This window comes from Condylura cristata, unplaced genomic scaffold (assembly GCF_000260355.1).
Source record: "Condylura cristata isolate star-nosed mole 26May11 unplaced genomic scaffold, ConCri1.0 scaffold00007, whole genome shotgun sequence".
NCBI classification, from domain to species: Eukaryota; Metazoa; Chordata; class Mammalia; order Eulipotyphla; family Talpidae; genus Condylura; species Condylura cristata.
The window spans coordinates 56,437,348-56,460,196 of record NW_004567108.1 but is presented as its reverse complement, the minus strand read 5'-3'; the positions used below and the strand labels follow the sequence as shown (position 1 = coordinate 56,460,196).

The window sequence follows — 22,849 nt, the reverse complement described above, 5'->3', positions numbered from 1 at the left end:
GCAGCGGGCGGGTCGGGAGAGGTCTGCCACGCCAGCCATGTGTGTCACCTCTGGGGCAAGCCGGGATCGAACTCATGCAGAGGTGGCTTTAGCTTCTTAGGGCCATGCTTTAACCCATTCTACCACTAGGGAGGGCCCATAACCTATCTAGTCTTCTTTCCATTCACCTTATCTTAAAGTCTTAAACATTAGTATACTTTTCCTGAAACATTTCTGTATGCCTAGTGTTTACTGCCAATTATTTTGGAGAGTGGAATTGCCATGTAGTGAAATGCAAAAATCTTTAGTGTGTTATTCAATATTCAATGACTCCTCCTTCTCCATAGCCACACCTCTCATCTCCAGTCACTTGTATTTTTCATCCCCCGCTTCTTTCTTCCTGCCCCACAATTTAATTTATATACTTGTAATTGTAATTTCTCATCTGAACTATTGATGAGTAGCAACTATAAATGGCTTCTGTTTTAATTGATTCCCACAGAACTGTCAAGATGATTTTTCTAAACCATGAGTCTGATGTCATTTCTTCTTTATATTCCTTCTATAGTTCTTCAAACATTTAGGGGAAGTTATAGGAGATAATCCAACTCTTAAGCATGCACACAAGGATCTGACCCTATTTTTCTGACCTAGTATCTTGACAGTCCCCAACCTCCCCTAGTCTCCCCCCAATTCCTTTGCACATAAATACTATTAAATAAAATATTAAATTATTTGCAATATTTCATGTATCTTCATATATTGCATCTTCTATCTTATGATGGCCTATTTTCCTTTCTTCCTCAAATCACCCCTTACTCATATTTCCTGACTTAAGTCACACATCCCCTTCACTGCTAAGCCTCTACTCCAGCTGCAGACTTGGCTGACTGTCCCAGCAAGGATTTTCTAAAAATCACATACAACCCTCTCCTTAGAAATTTTTTGCCACAGTATTTGTTTGTCAGTCATCCAACCAACCTGCACTGATTTTCACTCTCCTGGTTCCATATATATAAACCTTCAATAAGGGAAGAAGGCATGGGTATTATGAGGTGTTTGAGAATATTGACATTCATGGTATGTAATAAGATCATGTTAATTCAAGAAAACAATACACATTTATAACCAAAAGGCCCACATTAGCCGACAAAATGCACTTGCCGGTAGGTCTCTGATAAACATAGATAAGAATAAGATCATGACCCACTTACTTTTTTTTAAAGATTTATTTATTTATACATACAGAACTGGGGTACAGGCCAGAGTTGCTAGGGCAGTGAGAGGACTCACCAGAGACAGAGTAGGGAGCAGAACAGGCAGATCAACATGGCACACTGCTGAGGGGAGCAGCAAGAGAGACAGGAGAAGACTGCTTTGCCACATGGATCACCTCCGGGGCTGGGGATTGAACTCACAATGAAAGGGTTGTGGCTTGCTTGAAGTGCTGACTCTAATCTGTTGTGCCACCAGGGAAGGCCAACTTACTTATTTTTTATGTATAAAATGTATAACATAAAATGTTCCATCTAAACAATTTTTATACATGTGGTTCAGTAATGCTAAGTACTGTGCATACATAATTTTTTATACTATAAAATACAGGGTTACATCTTTCTTTTGCAAAAAAAAAAAAAAAAAAACAATAAGTCTTGACTTATCAAGGTATTCTGGTCCAAAGTACAAATAACAACAATACAGGAACTACCCTACAGATCACCACTAATTAGCTGGCAGCAGTTGCTAGAGCTTAAGGCAAAAATTATCAAATCACAGTAATTGGAGGCTGTTTTCTTCCAAAGGACAAGAGCATCAAGACTGTCTTGCTGGTGTAAAAATCTCATGGGCTTTCCACCTGACACTCACAGGCAGTCTACTGGCCCTGATTATGCAACAGACTTTATATACTGAGTGGTTTTAGAGAAGCACTATGCAATCAAACAGAGTATCTTTACTTAGTTTATCCTAATAAACACAACTTAGCCAAGAAAATGAATCTTCAGATAGCTCTGAAATCCTCTGAACTGGAATTTTTGACTTCCTTCACAACAGATGAGTAAGAAGAGATAAGACATTTGAATTATATTGCTTGTTTCTGGATTCTGACCATAATAGACTTGTTGTACCAATTCTAACAGTCATGCTGCAGCACAATGTCAGGAAGCCCAGGCAGAGGGTGTCACTTGACATTTAAAAGCTTTGTGCTACAGGAAGAGTCTGCAAAAGAAGTCAGAATAAATCAATCCATAGTTATTTATTAAGGCTCAAATATAAACTCTGAGTGTTATATTATTAAAATTACCATGTTTGATATTTCAGAAATAAAACTTTCTGTATACAGAAAATCTACTTACAAGCTCAAAAAGAAACTGAAAGACTAGGGTAATTATTCAGAACTGGAAGTTATTCAAGACTATTTGATTACTTTCTTCTGTCTAAGATAGGTTTTGTTTATAAGAAACAGGAACTTTCAACCTCTCCTTAAGCAAATAGTTGTATTGACCAGAAAGATACATGGATATTTCATTGAGACCAAAGGACAGAAAATACAGCTGGGCCATAGCAATGAAGGAAACACGGAAATGGTGGGAGTTAGCACATGTGGGTAATTCACCATGGCCTTAGCAGGTAAGGTGTAGCCATTTCCACTTCTCTTGGTTTATTTTTCTCTTTCCTTGAAGGTAAGTTTTCTCTGCTTTGAGATGCATATGACCCACATATCACAGCTACCAGCTCCCCAAACCAATCCTGTTTTCTATCCTTTCGCATACAAAAAGAATAACCTTAGAGGTACAGAGACTTAATTTTAAATTCTTAAGTGGAGAAGCTGATGAGCATAATTTAGGCCAAGTAGCCACTTCCAGATGCTTGTTACCTAACACATTTCTAGAAGATTCTACTTCCTGAGTCTCCAGATGTGATGCCATATTTTGCAACAGCATTTTGATTCATGCAGAAACCAAGTTATTGAAAATTGAAATGAGAACATTCAATGTCAAATTCTTAAGTTATCCCATCAAAACTGTGGATTTTTATCACATCCAATAAAAAGCATTTTTTTAAGTGAAGAGTTTGAAGCTCATCCTTAAGATATTCAATTTTTACTATGCCTTTTTTTTTTTTTTTCACAAGAGATAAACTTATCTTTACTTACTGGAAAAAGTAGTCCATGGCATTATTCTCATCTTCTTAGGTAGGGCTTCTACCTGGAAGGTTTCACAGTTATTGACTCCTAAGAAATCTCTGTGGCAACACAGAGAGCATAAACCACCATTTCTTACCACAGATGCTTTGTCTTACAGAATAGGTGTGTGCTCACTAACAAATATTGCAAGCTACGGAAGTACCAATTACTAACTATTTAAGAACAATGCCATCTCCAAAATGGAATAAGACTCACTATGAGGAAAAAGTTGTTTCTGTTGCTGGAATCAACTCTTTCCACACACTCTCTAGCAAGTCTTTATAATCTGTATTAATCACAAGTTTCTTTGGAAAGTATTGTCTAAGGATAAGCTTAAACCATTAATTAAGTCACTGCCTATGTGATGCTAGAGTTGTTCCCTCCCTGTTTATAATACATAGTTGTCTTCTGGTCTGAATGAGAAGAATAGGACACAGATGCCCAAGCTGCCTGCCTCTGCAGAACCCAGACTGCCTCATTATGGGCTAAGTGTTTCCTTCCAAAATTTATATACTGAAGTCTCAACCCTGAGTACCTCCAAATGTGATTGTATTTGGAGGTAGGGTCTTAAGAGAGATGATTAAATTCAAATGAGACCATTAGAGTGGGCCCTGATCCAATGTGACTGGTGTTCTTACAGGAAACTTGGATACACAAAGGTGCGCCAGAGATACTTGAGTACACAGGAAAGATCATGTGAGGACATAGCTAAAAGGCAGTCATCTCCAGCCAAGGAGAGAAGCCTCCAAAGAAGCCAAATCTGCCTACACCTTGACCTTGGACTTGCCATCAGCCTCCAGAAATGTAATAAAATAAATTTCTGCTGGTTAAGCAAACCAGTCTGTGTTTTTTTGTGATGGCAGCCCTTGCAAATTAGTACATGCCTCCAGCAGAGATTTTAATGTCAGAAGATTCCCTAATCCTTTTCTTCACAGATTTAACTGTTTTGACCCCTACTTCATCTGTCTCATACCAAATAGACAAACCACAGGAGATGCTCAAACAACATGGGGCTTTGAACTCCATCGTAGCAACAACTGAGTGAACAAGTAGTAGCTGCCTGCGTATACAAGTAATTCCCTGCACTTCCACATATCCCCTATAGTCCAGGATCTACTTGCCCCACCTAGGTAGAATGTCTATCTGACCTTTGTCAGTATTTGTGGGCCTGAGGTGGTCTATTCACAAGCAAGCTGTTGAAGTCATAAAGCTTCTATTACTGGTACCGAGACATTGATCAAGCATCCCAGGGAGACTTGGCAACAGCAGGCCCATTAAAGACATTTCCTCTAAAGCCAGTTGACATTGATTTTTTTGGATACACCTCTGAGGACAAAACAAAGTCACAAAATCAAAGAAGCAATAATTCTTCTCTGGTCATTACAATCGTTGGAGTAGAGTCACCTTGTACACATATCAGAAGGCAAAAAGTGGGGATGTCCTCCATTTTCCATTTGCTCATTTTAGAAATATGTAATGAAGGGAGGTAAAATAGTTCATCCCCAAAGGGGAATATTTTTGCATTAGGATGAATCAGGGGGTCCACTTTGTGGCAGGGCTTTTTTAGCAAGAGTTGAACAGGTAGACTTTTTTCCCAGTTAAGTTGGATTTTAAGGTCGTTCTTTGCCACTTTTTCATACCACTGTTATCACATTGTTTAGTCCTTGGTTAACTTTTACAAGTTACAGATAATCAGAGATGTGCCTCCAGAGGTACTCTGTTAACCCCGGGAACTGAGACTACTCAGTCAATGTGACCATGTGACCTGTAATATCCATGGTAATACCATAAGGAAAATGTTCACAAGGAAAAAGTCAAAACTGCATGAGGGTCCAGAACAGAGAACTCTCTTTTAACCCTCTCTGCCTCCTCCTCTTATTTTTTTCACCTTCCCTCCAATTAATTCATACACTCTTTCCTCCTAAATTAAAGAAATTTTTAGTAGAGAAATTCCAACAATCAGTTTAAGCGTGATTTTTTAAAAGAGGATTTTCTTTCTTCTTCTTCTTTTTTTTTTATATATATGTATATTTTTAAAGAACAAAGTTTTTTAGAAAGAGACAGGGGAGAGAAAAGACACTTGCATAGATTCAAGGGGGCAGAAAGAGTTGCCCTGAAAGGGACAGAGACCGCCCCCTATAACCATGCAGGTCTTAGTGCAGAGGTCAATGCAGAAAGGTCCCAGCATGGTACAGGTCATGGGCAGGCAGGATGCTGCTGCCCCACAGAGGGAGAGTGTGGGTGAAAAGTAGCACCTGCATAGTCACAGGTGGGCAAAGAAATGGATGCCAGGATTTTCTACAGAAGTTTTCTGGCACCAGACATTGGCTAATAGAAATGACTATAAAGCAAAGAGAGACAACTCAGCTTTGATCTGTGATATCAAATTATCACTTGTTCGTGTGACTAAATATTAATTCAGTTACCTGTCTGGACATAAGTTAACCCCACATTTCACACACACACACACAGACACACACTCACCATTGCTGCTTACAACAACCCTTCCCACATACACATTTCACACACTATTCTCACATACAACAAGCACACACATTTCCTCTTCTAACATCTTCTCTTTCTCTGTTTCACTGCTTATTACCTTCTTCATCAATATGACAGAGAAAGGTCATAGTAACATACAACTCAATCCCTTTTGTTTCAACTTTGTAGTGCTGCAAGAGATTTGGATGAGAAGTAACCTGAAACACATATGAGAGCTAAAGATGGCTGAGAATTTTAATTAGCACTGTTCTTATGCCCCACCCCCATCTGCACAGTTAATTTGGTTGGTTTTAGAAACCACTATGTGTGATAAACATGTCGTTATTTCTCTATCCCTGGCTCACTCTAAGAAATACTCCAAAAAGCAGTTTGACAAATTAAGATCACCAGTAAGAACCACTGCAAAGAACTCGTTAACCCAAATTATGATTAATACTGTGTCAAGTTTTAGGTCATCCGCATCAAAGTTCTCAAAGCTTAATGTCAGATAGAATTTAACATAAAGAAGACTCAAGTTTGAACTGGATGTGTGATTCTATAATACCAAAGTTGCACAAGGAACTACTTTCATCTCTGGCCACTGATAAACTTTATTTAACAAGTGACTTATTTGACTTATTTAAAAAGTCACCTAAATTTTATGAACCTGAGTAAACATATCTACTAAACAGTAACCACCCATCTTCATGGTGACATGATTATGAGTTATGCATATAAGATTTTCACAAACTATTCAAGGAAAATTTTAACATTCTCTTGTTTGATGGTAGCTAATGATGAAATAATACAGTGTAATTAACTATATTACACATTTTATAAAGTATGACTACACAGCTGAAAGGGTATTAATGTTAAGCAAGAATTCTTTCTACTTAAGCACTTAGACATTTTTTGTTATACATTTTATTCATTAAATTGAGCTGAATTGTATAGAATGTAATCACAGCCAATTAACTCCAACAATACTTATCCATTGTCCAAATATAAAGCATCCAAACAAAGCACTGTACAATTTCCCGAGGTTATATTCTTGTTTCAATCAATATTTTCTGCTTTATATTATATAACTTTGCAAATCATTTCAAGCTTGACCAAAAATATTGACTAATTTATCTACATTTTTTTTAAGATTTATTTATTTATTCATACAGAACTGGGGTACAGGCCAGAGATGTGGAGGGTGAGAGGATTCACCAGAGACAGAATGAGGAGCAGAACAGGCAGATCAATGAAGTACACTGCTGAGGGGAACAGCGGGTGGTCAGGAGAGGTCTGCCTCACCATGTGGATCTCCTCCAGGCCAGGTGGGGATCGAACTCATGCGGAAGTGGCTTAAGCTTCTTAGTACAGTGCTTTAACCTGCTGCGCCACCAGGGAGGGCTCTACCTACATTTTTTAATGTTACTATTTCTTTAATTTTGCAAGGCCACTAAGTTGTCACTCATTTCGTCAGTAATTGTTGGTTTTGGTGTAATGATTTTACTCTAAGTGACATGAGAAAACATAGTTTTCCTATTTTCAGAAATGATCAGAATATATAATGGCTAGAGAGTATTGGGTTTAAGGGCATAAGGAAGGGAGCTTGTTAGCCCACACTTTTTCTCACACCATGTTCTGACTCTATAGTCATTCTTGTTAGATAAGATAAATAGCTTTAAATGAACAGATTTACTAGATACACTAGGTCAATATCTGAAGTCAGGTTTTAATTCACTCATAATAATTATTTGATGTACACTAACAGCCACTGGGTAGCTCTAGCAAGACTCAATGGTAATGAACCAGTTTTATGCAAACCAGTTTTATGCAAAACCAATGGTAATGAACCAGTTTTATGTAGCCAATCATATTTTGTGGGTTAGAATACCACTGGTGACACCTTACTATTGAGAAAAATAATAAAAAAAACTAACATCACTGTTAGTATATCCCAGCCACTACTGCAAATGCTTAATATGGATATCTCATTGACTGCTCAAGCAAATACATATTATATATACAAGACATATAGAGGTTGAGTAACATGTTTAAGAGCAGTTATCAATGGCCAGAGACAGGGACTGAATAAAGGAGAAAGGATCTGATTGTAGCATTCTAATTCCAGATTCCAAATTAAAAAACAAAAACAACTATGTTATACCATCAATAAACTAAATCACACCTCTACATACACATGCCTTAAACTATTTTGGATTAATTCCAGAAGGTCAAATCCTTGCAATGCTATTAAACAATTTTCTTCTCCTCCACACATCAATATTCAAAAAATGCTCCTCGTGCATTGAAACCACAATTATTTATTTGCCAATGTTAATTAGAAAACAACAAAATATACAATAATGCACAGGTTCTTAAGACATAGAATCTTCTTTCATGAGACTAAGGAATCTGCTAAATATAGATTTATTAAGCCATCCAGCACATGTTCTTTATTGATACTCATATATACACAGATACATATGAAAGAAAGTAAAGATAACTTTATTATGGCAGGATACAGTTCATCACTCAAAGGTCAAAGGTCAAGGTAAGCTTTCTGAGTCATGACGCTATCTACACCAGCTGAAGATTTACCTCCTGATCTCAAACAGATAGTCCTTCAACAAACAGAAATTGAATGCTATGTTTCAGGCCTAGTAAAAGCCAGGGAATATACAGAAGCTTGTGACCTAATATAGAAAGAGAAATGTTACAACAAACCTTATCACTTCCAATTCCCAAGTGCTAAAGACAGGTATTCACTAAGTGCTTTGAGAAATGCAGAGCGGGTAGCTATATCCCACAAAGGAAGAAGGATTCTGGAACTAGACTGGCAAGGCTTCATTTGACCATGGTCTACAAAAAGGAGGAGAGGATATTAGGGGGTAGAGGTTATATTCCAAGCAAAAGAAAAACCTCAAACACGGTCTTACAGAGGCAAATATAAAGATCGTCAGTCTTCCTTATGAATCTAAAACATTGTGTGGACAGTTGAGAATTGCAAGGATCAGATTGGATAGCAAGTACCTTAAAATCCATTCTTTAGAGGTTTGTCTTTGTTCCGGGGTGGCAAGTGATCATTTAAACAATAAAATATGTGGCCAGTTTTGTATTTTGAGACTTCACTTTTGACATGGTGAAGATCAATGAGATGAAGTAGAAGTAAAACTAGAAACAAGAGAAATCAGATAAGCAATTCTAAAGTAGTAGATGTGAGAGAGAAAGAGAAGAGCTTGAGTTAAAACAATAATGAGGTAAAGAAAAGGAATAGATGGAACACAGAAAGAGTTAAAGGGAAAATCACCAGCCTTGAATGTAGGTGGTTCAGAAAACAGATCCTTCACATAGGAATAATTTAGAGGCTTCCTATGTGGTGGGTGATGAGGCAACCTACAGTCAACTCTTACAAATCAAAAGCAACTTGGGAATTAAAGTTAACTAATTCTGACTCAGTCAGGAATATGAAAAAGAAGATGGATCAAGGAGTTTATAGTCTTATCTTTTTTCTTCTCAGATGACTCATGTCCAGATAGAACTATGTACTCCCCTAGGTATTTATCATCTTATGCCCACCATTGAACGTTTTAAATGAAATTTCAAGAACCTGTAATACTTCTTTCTCAAAACCTTCAACTATCCTAGAGTATCTTTCTCCCAATAAGTCCCTTCAAAATTGATCATTGGAAGATGCCCTGCTAAATTCACCCTGGATATTGGAATTTAATACCTGCTTTTCCTAAACTCCTATCAATTAGTATCCTCCTGAACCTACATCCCTCAAATTCACATATCCTCAAATGTGTTATAAATTCTCTGATTTTTCCTACTATATTTATATTATCATCTAATAGTAGATGAAATATCTAATAGCATCAAAAGTATCTCCTCTTTCCAGGTGGTGATACTAATCCATATCACAATATGAGGCAGGAACATTCAAATTTAAGTCAGAATGAAGAATTCCTCATAATAAAGTCCTTGACAGCTTTGATAAGCACACAGACTAACTACTATATTAAATTTATTGAATGTTTTAATATTTTTTTATTTGTTGGAAATTGGTTAACAATATCACAATGTACATTTTGTTTGTGTCATAAAAGCTAACACACATATCTTTTCTTCAAACCAAATTGCTCAGTTTCTGTGAATAATAATTTGCTTTGCACAGAGTACCAAGCCTAATTGCAAGTGGTACTAACAGCATTGATGAGCATTTAATTTCTTTGCTGCTCAAATGAATAGTTTATTGTTATTTAACAATAAACTAAACACTAAAAACACTAAACCTTAGACCTATAATTTACTTGCCCTACCCTTTAAAAGTCTTAATTAGTTTGCATATGTATCTTTATGTAAAATGTGTCATATTTCCTTTTTGTACAACAAATATACTTTGCATATGATAAGACAAAGTTTATAATCTTGCAGGTAAAATATCTGATGACACATGAAATTCTGACTAGGAAGATGTTATATGACTAAGAGAAAAACCTCATCAATGGAGCCAGTGACAGGGATCAATATAGACACCTTGTAAGCATCAGGAGACAATCTTAAAACAGCCAAACAGATTAAAAGGAAATTTTTGACTCAAAGACCCAGAGCTTAATCAGGCTTTGAGCAAGATATCTATGATCCATTAAGACTAGATGCAATTTTCCACAATGCTCTCAGTTTCTTGTTTCTACTAACCAGTCATCAAGATGACCCCCTTCCACCCTCATGTAAAAAAAAAAAAAAAATGATGCAACTATTTGTGCTTATTCCCCTGAATACAGGACAAGAGAATCTGTGACCAGTTAGTCCTAGAAAAAACCCTATGTTCCTTCTAATTGGGCAAGATCAGCAGATAGGTGATGTGTGAACCAGTTACTACAAGAAAAATGGAGTTCCTGATTGAATTAGGTCAAACTTAATTTGCTCCCCCTGAAACTAATGGTGAGATCACCTTCCCATAGCCACATGATTCACAATGGAAATCAGAACTGTTAACTGTTACCAAAAAGGAGGGAAATTAGCAGAAAACCACTAGGTAACTATTCTAAGTTGCTTTTCTTTTGTTTGCTTTTGTAAATTAGTTACATTAAGCTAAATGTATTAAACTAAATTTATTAATCTCTGGGTTCACAAATACAAGGTAATTCCAGTGTGATGCCCATCTAAGGAAGATATGGACAACTTATGACAGTAACAGGTTATTATTCATATTGATCAAAAAATCCTAAATTGGCAGCAGTCCCTCTGCCACCTGTGACCATGCAGGTGCTTTTTTCTGCTCACTCTCTCTTTCCCTCTACAGGGCAGCAGCCTCCTGCCTGCCCATGACCTGTACCTTGCTCTTCACTCACCTCCCTCAGCAGAGTCTGCTCTCCTCAAGGCTGCCCACCAGCAGCCCTGCAAACCTGTCCCTTCTGGGGCAGCTCTTCCTGCCTGCTTGTGCCTATGCAAGCGTCTTTCATTCATCTGTCTTTTCCCCTAATAAATCTTCTCCGTAAATAAAAAAAAAAAAAAAAACTAAGTCTATATGTAATGGTGATCCGTATTTCAAAGTCAAATAAAGTAAGCCTCTGTGTCAATTATGTCCCATTTGTTAATATATCCATGTGTTGTAACTTGCTACCAAAAAAATCCTACATATGGACATCATTATCAAAAGTATTTTGAAAGCAATAATGCAACTTTATTGTTGTTTTCTAAAATGCTGACAAGAACAGAATAGGTTCTCATTTTTTTCCCAGAAGTGACCACTGAGAAATAGGCTGAAAAGATCTGTTCCCTATTCCTAAGCTAACAAAATGTCTAGGTTATAGGTAGGTCTTAAAGAGATTTATCCTGAGGAAAAGAATATAAAATCTCAAGTAGATTTTAGAAACTCAGATAATGTTTACTCTTAACTTAATTCCACTTAAACTTTTAAGCTACTCAAGATTTTTATTCATTATATATCAACTTCTCTTTCTCAGTGCTTCCAGTCATTCACTGAACAGTTAAAAATGTTGGCTGAAGCTGATAGCAAAATAAGGATTTCTTATATTTTATTCCTTTTTTCTGATCATATAGGACAGAGATATTAGGAAACATAGCAAAACCTTATCACCTCTATCTACTTCATGTCCAAAGTTACTTATTCAAGTATCCCACTCTTTTCCAAAGCTTGCTTGTGTAACTATTGCAAATTATGACCAATCTTCAACACCTTTGGAAACACAAGTCCACTGAACCCTCTGTATGTTGGCAATCCATCAAGATTCCTCTCTTTTCTTCACAAATCATGATTAAAGAAAAATTCCTATCAATATTCTGATCGCTCTTGTTCCTCTGTCTTTATATGTCACTGGTGTAGCAAAATCCCAACTTGGGATAAACCCCATTATTTTCTTTCTCTGTTAATGCCTGAGGGAATGAGCACTGCTGGAGAAAGTCCACTGCAGGTGGACTAACATTGCTATGAAATCATGTTAAACTTAAAAATGTCATTATCTCTAACTGACCTCATTATAATATTTCATAGATTATTTCATGCTCACTCACTCCCTAACATTTTCTAAAGTGCCCCCATCTTCTTCAAACTTCCAAAATGCCCACTCTCCTCATTTCATATAACTTCTAGCAGTTTTGACATGGTTGACTTTTATTTACTGATTTCCAAGATAGTGTCTCATTCAGTTTTGTTGAAATCACTCTACTTTTCTGGATTCTCTATCCTTCCACAAAGTCATTAAGTGGAAAATTTTCTATGAGATTTCTCTACATCATCTTTTCCTTTTGGTATATAGTCTATTCTTAGGAATTGTATCCTACAGGACTTCAATTATCCACCACAAGCCAATGAATCTCTGACCATGTGTTCATTTATTCTATAAATATTGAATGCTTACGATGACCCCTGAGCTAGAGATAAGATGAATGAACTCAGATGTTTCTAAGATTAAGACCCATCCATTCAACTCTCTACCAGTACATATATTTGAATGCACATACATTGGATAGCATGTTGACATGCCTTAAACTAACACATAATCTCTCTAGCAGGTTTGATTCTCTTCCTGGTATTGACACTGCCTACCAACTAGTTAAGCTAAACTCCTAAACATCCTCTTCTGTTCTCCATGATCTTTCATCTCAAGATTTAATCCATCATCAAGCCCATTCATTTTCCTTCCCTATAGGCAGTATTGATTCCATCCACTTGACTCTTTTCTCACCTTCATCCTTTATCCAATGTACCACCGTCACTTACCTGCACTACTATCACCCCCTACTACTTTCCCTAATTACGCTTCTCCTTTTCACTATCTTCTCCATACATATAGAAGAGGGTGACATTTAAAAAAAAAATCTAAATTTAGTTCTTTATGCTCTGACACTACCACATTCCTCAGCAACTTTTCACTTACTCAACCATACCAAACTCCATTCTACTAGAAGGGATTTGCAAAGCTTTTCCTTTGCAAAGGAATGCTTGCTCAATCCTCCTCCTCATGCACCTGCTTAAATCTCCTACCCACACATCAAGTTTTAGTATTCTTGTCAGATCTTCAGTAAACTAAACCCCAAATTATGCGAGGCTCCCTATTATATGCTTTCATAATCACCAACCCTTTTAGAACTTATCACAATTGTAATTTTACATGTATTTGTGTCAGTTTTTTAAGTAAATATGTCTTCTCTAATAAATTGAAATCAGAATGATGACAGAGACTATTTTACTTTTATTTACCATTACATGTATAGCTCATGTATAGCATTTATCACATGTGAAGTTCTCAATAAAGACATATCATATAAGTTAACCAACGAATAAAGAAGAAAGTAAACCTCTCAAAACAGCAGTGGAAAATAATATCTCAAAAAATAGCACTGTACCAAAATAGGCAACTACATTATGCATTATTATGCATTTCCCTCCAATAATTTTAATACAGTGCACTATGATACTTTTACAATTTGGCTGCATACTATATAAATAATCATAATTATAATTCTTATATCAATCCCCAAGAATTTGCTGAAGTGGTTATCTATTACTTAAAACCTAAGTAATAATGGTTTTATGGTTGCATAACATTGCAACTTTCAGTCTAGACTAATGTACTTAAGAACAATTTTAATAGTAGATCTAGACTCTTTCCAGGATTTTCACTGTTATAAGTAACATTGCAGAGACCATTCTTTGTATATTTCATACTTATGACTAAAGTAGGATAAATAGTAGGGTTAAAAGCTACAAGTTTTTAAAAACTTGTGAATATCTGAATACTAAGAAAATAAGAGCAATGAATGATATTGTAGCATTAGTATGTGCCTGTGTTGAAATCAACTTTTCAGATTTAAAGCAAGGTAGGATTAAACCAATCAGTTTGGTGCAAACAATTATTCAAATTTTAAAGCTACACATTATGCATAGGTTAATTCAGGTCAGGAATCACAAAACATTTTGCAAACTTGTCTTATATTTTAGCACTTCATTCTAATGTCTTCTTGAAAAGAACCCTTTCAAGAAAAATTATTCCAGTTTGGGTGTCATTTTTCTTTCTTTCTTTCTTTCTTTTTTTTTTCCTGCTTTACAAATCTGGTAATACTATTGGGATTTCAGCAAATTTCTTCACAATTTCTCCAGGAATCTTTATTTTGACACTTCATAAGATATACATAAGTATATCCTAAAGGCTGCTAATTACATCTTTAAAAGTTGTTCCAAATATTTCTGGGTATTAATTAATCAAGACCCAGTGTCCTGGGATCAGATAACACATCAAATTGCAATAACATTAAGTGTTGTAGATTCAAATGCTGGAATTATTTGGCTGGTTGTATACCCTTCTTCCTTTACCCTTGTAGGATCTCCCTCTGGGAGATTCCCACATGAGGATCTCAACTGGAAGACCCTATTAACAAAAACAAATTCTTCTAGACAAGTGCTTTTTACAAGAATATTACATTCGAAACAAATGCAGGAATACTTTCAATAAGGTTGTTGAAAATGTTTCTGATACATGCTGATAATATTCTGATAATGCATTCTGATGTAAATGTCAGAATTATCCATTTTTCATTCTGAGAAACTATGTAAGTCTACTATGTAAGTACACATCAAGCTAGGATAAGAAATCTATGCACACATGACCTACTTTTGATGCACTGTGTTTTTTTTTGTTTTTTCTCAAAAAGAATTAAAAGCTGTCATTAAAAATCCAAACATAACTATATTAATACAATGGTTATGAAGCACATTTCAACATAGTAAGAATAAGTTGTATTTTTCATGAAGTTCTATATCCAATAATGTTTAGGTATATTCTGTTACTATATTCTTTAATATAAATTTCTTCAGAATATATTTAAAGATATGAGATGTCCCACAATCTGTTGTCTGCAAGCTGGAAACCTAGAACAGACATATCCCTACTTGCCTGCTCTGGTACATAACTCTTCTTGTAAAGGAAAGAACAACCTTTTTCAAGGAAGATTATGTTTTTAATAGTATGAATATCCACATTGTTACTGTCATGTATTCATTTAGACCTCCTTAAAGATACTCTTCTCTGAAATAGAACTTTATTTTTATGACACAATTTTATTGCTTTTATTATAAAATATCTTAGTTTTTTTTTAAATTTTCTACCATCACACATCTGTGATGTATGTATGTGTACTCATTTTACATATGAGAATACTGAAGTTCATAACTATTAAGTAGCATCCTAGAGTTTAATACCCAGAAAAGGGTAGAGGCAAAATTTGAGCCAAGTACTTTCTGGCTCTAAAGCTTTGCTCTTCCCATTTCATCAGATAACAAATGACAAGACTGTTCTCCATATATTTGTGTAAGTATCAGAGAGATTGCCTTATTTTTGGTCTGTTTTTGGCATTTAATAAATGACATCTAATTTATAGCCATCATCATTTTTTCAAGTGTCATCTAATTGAGTATTTCTAGGCCAAAGAAACACTCCATTTAGCAAGCTTCTTTTAATTAAAGCATGTTACTTTCATTGACTACGACTCCTTTCTTTTATCCTACAACATCTTCTGCATGAATGAAAGATCACGCCTTATCTTCTCCGCCTGCACAGGTTGAGGACAGTAGTAGCAGAGCAGAAAGAACACAGGCCTTGAGGCAGCGAGATCTGCACTGACTTCCAAACCCACCACTTAACAGTTGAATAACTGCGGAGGAGTTTCTTGACTTCTCTGAGACGAAAATCTTAAAATCTTTTCATCTGTAAAGGGAATAATGATTCCTGCCTTAATGGGTTCTGTAGATTAAAGATAATGAATGCACAAAATAGGTATTCAGTGAATTACTCATCAGTGTTGTTATCAGCATTATTCTGTATGTTCAGTTAAGTCAGAACAATGGCCCACCCCAATATGATCTGAGCTTTGTCGTATGATTGGTCTGTAATTCTTTGCCCATCCCATTGTCTTATGATTAATTCTTCAACCTTCTTCCAAAAGTTACTTCCAACAAGATTTCCCAGACCCTACTAGCCCAAATAATGCACCTTTATCTGAACCACTGTATAATTTGGAACTTCCTGATGATTTTGTATTATTATATATGTAGTTTTGTATTACTATATATGTATTATATATATGTATATATAATACATATATATGTATTATATATGTCATTAAACATTCAGAACCTTTGTTAAATAGATAATATCTTACTCTCTGTTCCCTTCACAGCACCTGGACCAATACCAGGCACTCGTTAAATGTATAAATAAATCAACAAATATAAAATGTCTTCATAAAAGCTATATTCACTCATTAAAAATCTTAAGATCTCTCAAAGTAATTTTTTTCAGGAAATTTCTAACAGTTTTAGGAATATAACCCATTTTAAAGTAACTAAATCGAAAATTCAAGTCCTTTATCTTCTCCAAAGATTCTATCAGTATGGCTATGAATAAACTAAAAATTTCATCAAGTCATAAGAGCACTGAGGTCACTGTGGAAATGTATCCTGAAACAAAAAGAAAGAGAAGATTGGCAATGTTGTGGTCTGACATGACATAGAAAAATAATGTAGAAAATGAGATGGAAAAAAAAATAGTATTCTTATTGAGAATGAACATCTTTTGACCAAGAAAATTGATGTTTGTGATACATCACAAATTAGCTATTGTTAATGATTCACATTAGTCAAGACTCTTCAGAAAATCAGAACTAATGTTTTAGACAGACAAGTGGTAGATGATAATAGATAGATAAGGATAATGAGTTGGATTATAGGATTATGAAATCTGCTACCAACTAACTGGAATCCTAAAAACAGCTGTGCTGCAGTTCAAGACCAAGTCCAAAGTCCTGCAAACAGGAATGTCAGTGTGCAACTCCAAGACCAAGAACAGAGCACAGATGCCCCAGCTCAATTACTCAGGAAGAACAGAAGACAAATAAATTCTCCTTTCCCCTTTGTATTATCCAGGTCCTCGGTGGATGGATGAGGTCCACCCACGCTGGAGAGAAAAATTGCCTTTATTCAGACGATTGCTTTAAACACTATTGATACACCATAAATAATGTTCACCAAATACAGGCACCCCCTATTTTTCAAAAGGTGAAAGTCACTTCTCTTTTATAAAAGAGCTGCCTTGGCTCCTGTTTCAATAACCAATGGAAATCTGAAAAGAAATTCTGCTTTTATGATAAAAAGTGAAAAGTAAAACAGTGCAGTGTTTGCTTTGTGGTGAAACCTTTAATAAAAAAAAAAAATGGCACACACCTGAGCAGTAAGAGCAGCACCTCTAAGCTCCCCAGGAAATATTTTAACAGGCTCTCTATGTATCATATTATTCTGGCCTTTACTACATTTGGTGTTATTTTAGGTTCTGTTTTATTTGGTATGACTAGATAGATTATTTTGGGATCAGGGCTGCTCAAAACTTTTCTGTAAAATGATTTGTCACATTAGGTCACTCAGTTTACATAGCCTTCATAGGAAAGCTCTACATCTGATAGCAAGGGAAACCTGCTTCTGACTGATCCAGTCAAAGTGACAAATAAAATTACCCATCACAAGCTCATGTTTAGAAGGATGCCATTGTGGCAAACAAGGAAATCCAGCCGCTTAAGTCAGAGTGGCTCATCAATGATTAGCCTGTTGCTGAACACAGCACAAGCCCACCAGTGAGTCACTAAAGAAAGGTCCTGGACTGAGAGATAAGGCAGGCACTAAACCCCAGCAGGTGAGTTTGAACCAAGCACCACCAAGTTGGCTTGGGGCTGCCCCCACCTGGAGGGAAATTGCCTTTTAAATTGCTGAATAGGGACCCTCCCTGGTGGCGCAGAGGGTTAAAGCACACCACCAAGAAGCTAACGCCACTTCAGCATGAGTTTGATCCCTGCCCCGAGGTGATCCACATGGCACAGCAGACCTCTTCTGACCCGCCCGCTGCTCCCCTCAATAGTGTACCTCATCAGTCAGCCTGTTCTGCTCCCCACTCTGTCTCTGGCGAATCCTCTCATCCCCTGCACCTCTGGTCTGTACCCCAGTTCTGCATGCATAAATAAATAAATCTTTTAAAAAATTGCTGAATAGGTGTAAACCAATAACAAGAGACCTAGAAGTCTTTCCAGATTGTCTCCCTCTATCAAAAACATGTCAGCAACCCTTTTTAACGTTCTGACTGTCTTTTCTTCCTTTCCCTAAGTATGTATCCCCTGAAACTGCCTGTTTGTGAAATGAGGCTACAAGGTTCAAAAATATTCAGTGTGGCAAAATCTCACCTGCACTTTCACTCTATATAAATTATTTTAAGGCAAGAAGAACTCCTTAAAATATGAAGAGATAGCGCTTTGATGACGCTTTCAAAATAGACATGCTTTCAATCTATTGTTTTATTTAAGAATAAGTGTCTTAAATGAGTATCCCACTATTTATGTAAAAGACATCAGATAAAGACTTTTCTCTTGCACCCTGAGAGGGAAACTTTCTCCCCCACTTCTCCTCCCACATCTAAAAGGCACACTCTCAAATTTGTTTCTGTAAAAGATTTAAAAAGGGTGACAACGTCATTCCCTGTGACAACCGCAGTGTTGTTGAAAACTTCTCTGCCGCTCACTTGAGTTTCCATCCTACCAAGACAGATTCTGAACCTTTGCAATCCTAACCTCAAACCACTAATAAAACCATCAGAATTAGGGGCTCATGTCCTGTCTTGCTAAGAGCCTCCCTCCCACACAAGCCATACGAACAAGAGCTTTGGGAAGCCTGAGGGTAGGTTTGCTTTGTCTGGAACACTGGAGGGAGAGCAGCAAGGTGATTGAGTGTGGGGTCTGTGTTCTGGGCTTCACAGAATGGGGAGGTGGTGGGAGGAGATTAGAGAAAGCTACAGAGATGGGAGCACTGGCTAATAACACCCAGCAGAGAAATCTTGCCTTTCCCTTGCCTGGAGGGCCCCTTCCTGGCCCCCTCCTTGTGGACTTTCAGGACCAGCTCAGTAATTGCTTCTTTCGTCCACCTTCTCCCTCTTCCCCATGTGCTCAGAATTCATCTCAACTTCTGCCGTGTTAAACTTTGTTGCACTTCTTTATTGGCACCTAAGTATGTCTTGTTTACCATGGTCATATCAGTTTATCTTTCTCCTGTATAAACTATGGCTAACTTGAGGGTGGAAACCAAATCTTTCCATCCCTTTATACTCCCTAAACATGCATAGTGCCTTCGCACATACTGTTCCAGCTGTCCAGGGAACACTTCCCTGTTCTTGGGACCAACCACAAACTATTACACTACTCTGTCTTAAAGGGGGACCACTTATCCTTTCCCTCTCCTCATGAATTCTTTCATGAGGAATTTCCTTAGGCATACTTTTGAACTTCTGTCCTTTATTTGTACCTATTGGGAAGTTAGATTGTCCTTAGACAAGGAAAGTCATCTGACTGGAGTATTTTCTAGAAGGGGTTGTGTATTCAGTCCAATCCATATTCTACTTACAAAAGTGCATTATGCTTCACAAACTTGCAGGCAATTTTGAACCATAAATTCATATAAGAGAATATTTTTTTTAATTGAGGTATCATTGACATATAAAATTTTATGTGTTTCAGCTATGAAACATGATGATTCAAATCTGTATATACTGCAAAATAATCACAACAAAAATCTAGTTAATATTTCTCAACATATAGAGTTATACAAAACTTTTTCTTGTGATGAGAAGTTTTATGATATACACTGTCAGCAATTTTCAAGTATTAGATACAGTATTAACTATAGTCACTATTGTTAATTACAGCTGTGCTTCACATTCCATGATTTCTTTCTTTTTTTTTAAAGATTTATTTATTTATTCATACAGAACTGGGGTACAAGCCAGAGGTTCAGGGGCAGTGAGAGGCTTCACCAGAGACAGTGGGGAGCAGAACAGGCAGATGGTCAAATTGTACTACTGAGGGGAGACAGGAGAGGTCTGCCACACTATGTGGGTCACCTCTGGAGCCGGGGGTGGAAATTGCACTGAAGTGGGTATGGCTAGCTTACAGTGCTGTGTCCTAACCCACTGCACCATTAGGGAGGATCCCATGATTTATTTCTTTTGTTACTATAAGTGTGCATCTTTTGATACCCAACCCCCACTTCTCTGGCCCCACATCCTCTGCCTCTGTCAAATACCATTCTCTTCTCTGAATCTATGAACTAGCCATGCGTGTGCCTGTGTGTCTATTTTCTTTAATATTGCATTTGGTGCTCTCTCTCTCTCTCTCTCTCTCTCTCTCTCTCTATATATATATATATATATACACACACATATATATGCAAATATGTATGAATATTCCATATATTCCTATACATATATTTGGAGAGAGAGAGAGATCACATTTCCTACATACATTTGGCCATCCATGGACATTCATGCTGTTTCTATATCTTGGTAATTAGAATTATGCTGCAGTGAACAAGAGTTACATAAATCTTATCATGTTAATGTTTTCATTTTCTTCAGATACCTACCCAAATGTAGACTTGCTATAGAACTGACATATGGTTGTTCTAATTTTAATTTTTGAGGCACCACCATGCTGTCTGCCATCGTGGCTGTACCCATTTACATTCCAATCAACAACAGTACACAAGGGTCCATTTTCTACACATCCTCACCAACAACTGCTATTTCTTGTCTTTTTAATATTAGCCAATTTAATGGCATGAGATGATATCTCATGTGGTTTTGTTTTATATTCCTTGGTTATTGATGATGTTGGGCACCTTTATTTGTACCTATTGGGAAGTTAGATTGTCTTCTTTGCATTCAGACCTTCTTTTTTTTTAACCAGGTTTTTATTATTTAGTGCAAAATGTTCTTAATAGAGCTTGGGTATTAAAGCCTTAATAGGAGAGAGAGAGAGAGGAGTGTTTCAAACCTTGGTACACCTACATGCTTGGAGGGAGCAAGAAACAAAGACAAAGCCCCCGGGGAGCACACAGATGGAGTGAAGGAGCTCAGGCTTCCAGAGCTAGAAATGTGTGATGTCCTTGGGAAAGTCAGGGGCGCTGATATTTTTGGGCATTCTTAGCTAACCAAGGGCACCTCTGTAGAAGTCAAAGGATTCAAGGCATATGGTGAGTAAAGAAATGTTTGACAATACTATGGCAAGTATGCCATCAATGAAGAATGTAAGAACAAGAAGAAGACACCATTTCTGTGATCTGGCTATGACCTATGATGTTCAGTGGCCAAGACCTACTGGCCAAGACCTGAAGGAAAGTATTATGCCCTTCTCTACCATAGCTTCACTATGCCCACACTTCTGAGGAATAAAGTCATCTCATGATTGCTCATGGCCATATCTTGAATGATGATTGCTAGGTTCATGCTTCCTACTATGACAGTGGGACAAGTGTAATTGGTTCTGCAACAGGAAAATTTATGAAATTAAAATCAAACACAAAAGAGAAGTGAACTGTGCTCATTATAGGCCCAAAATACATCATTACAAATAAAACCATCATCTCCTAGTGAGCTGGTTTTTGACTATACAAAACACCCTGCTAAACCAGACCCAAGCAGAGAATATATTCCTTCCTGATCTCAGATTAAGAGGTAATGAAAAGGAAGACTATGGTCCTGTAATTTCAACTTGAATGGGTGTCTCCTAAGTGCATCTGATGACCATACTGTCTGGGCCAAAGGAAGAAAAAAGTGTGGATGCTGAAGCCATATTTACTAGCCACTAGAAAGTGAAGAAAGTGACCTGGTACCTGCTGTGTGAACCTGTTCAGCTCTATCACTGACAATCAGAAGTTCATGACATGGACACCAGGTCCAACACCACCTCCAAGTTGAGTCTCCTGGTGGATATGCACATCTCCATGGTCAATTGCCTGTCATTCAGTCCCTATAGTGAGTTCATTCTCATGTATGGTTCTGCAGATATAACCTTATGCAATCTATGTAACAATTAAAACTCCATAAGCTTTGAAGTTCATAAAGATGAGACTTTCCAGATACACTGATCTCCACATAATGAAACTCTTCTGGTTTCAAGTGGTAATTACCACCACCTGAATGTGGGAATTTAAACAAAATTAGAAGACAACCAGCAGAGGATGCAGAGGGTGGGCCTCCAGAATTCATGTTTATTCATGGAGGACACATTGTCAAGATATCCAGTTTTAGTGGGAACTTTGATAGGCCTTGGGTCATTTAGTCAGTGTCTGAGGATAACACCATGCAGTTATGGCAAATGGCTGAAAATATATACAATGATTATGAGTCAGATGTCCTACCATCTGAACTAGAGGGGCAAGGATCTTAAACCCAGTGTAGAAAAAAAATGTTTCTATTGAATTTAATGCTACTGGAATATTTGGTATCTCAAAAACCAAAAAGCCATTGTATAGTAAGAAATACAAATAGGGTAGCACATGCTGTTTTTATACCTTCTGATTCTATTGCTTTCAAGTAAGCTATTTCCTAGCGTTTCATACTATAGCTTTTAGGGAAGAAAGGACTGTTGTTCAAGAAAGAACATTTCGGTTGTTGTATTAAAATACAAATTAGGGCCCTCCTTGGTGGCACAATGGATTAAAGTGCAGCACTAAGAACCTAAAGCCACTTCAGCATAAGTTCCATCCCTGCCTGGGAGGTGATCCACATGGCACAGCAGAACTCACCTGATCCGCCCGCTACTTCCCTCAGCAGTGTACTTCATCAATCAGTCTGTTCTGCTCCCCACTCTGGC

At 36.9% G+C, this 22,849-nt stretch overlaps 1 pseudogene; it reads left to right on the top strand.

Moving 5' to 3' along the window:
* LOC101620842 overlaps window positions 1-22,423 on the top strand; it is a 93,867-nt pseudogene extending 71,444 nt beyond the window's left edge.
* The last annotated feature ends 426 nt before the right edge of the window (window positions 22,424-22,849 follow it).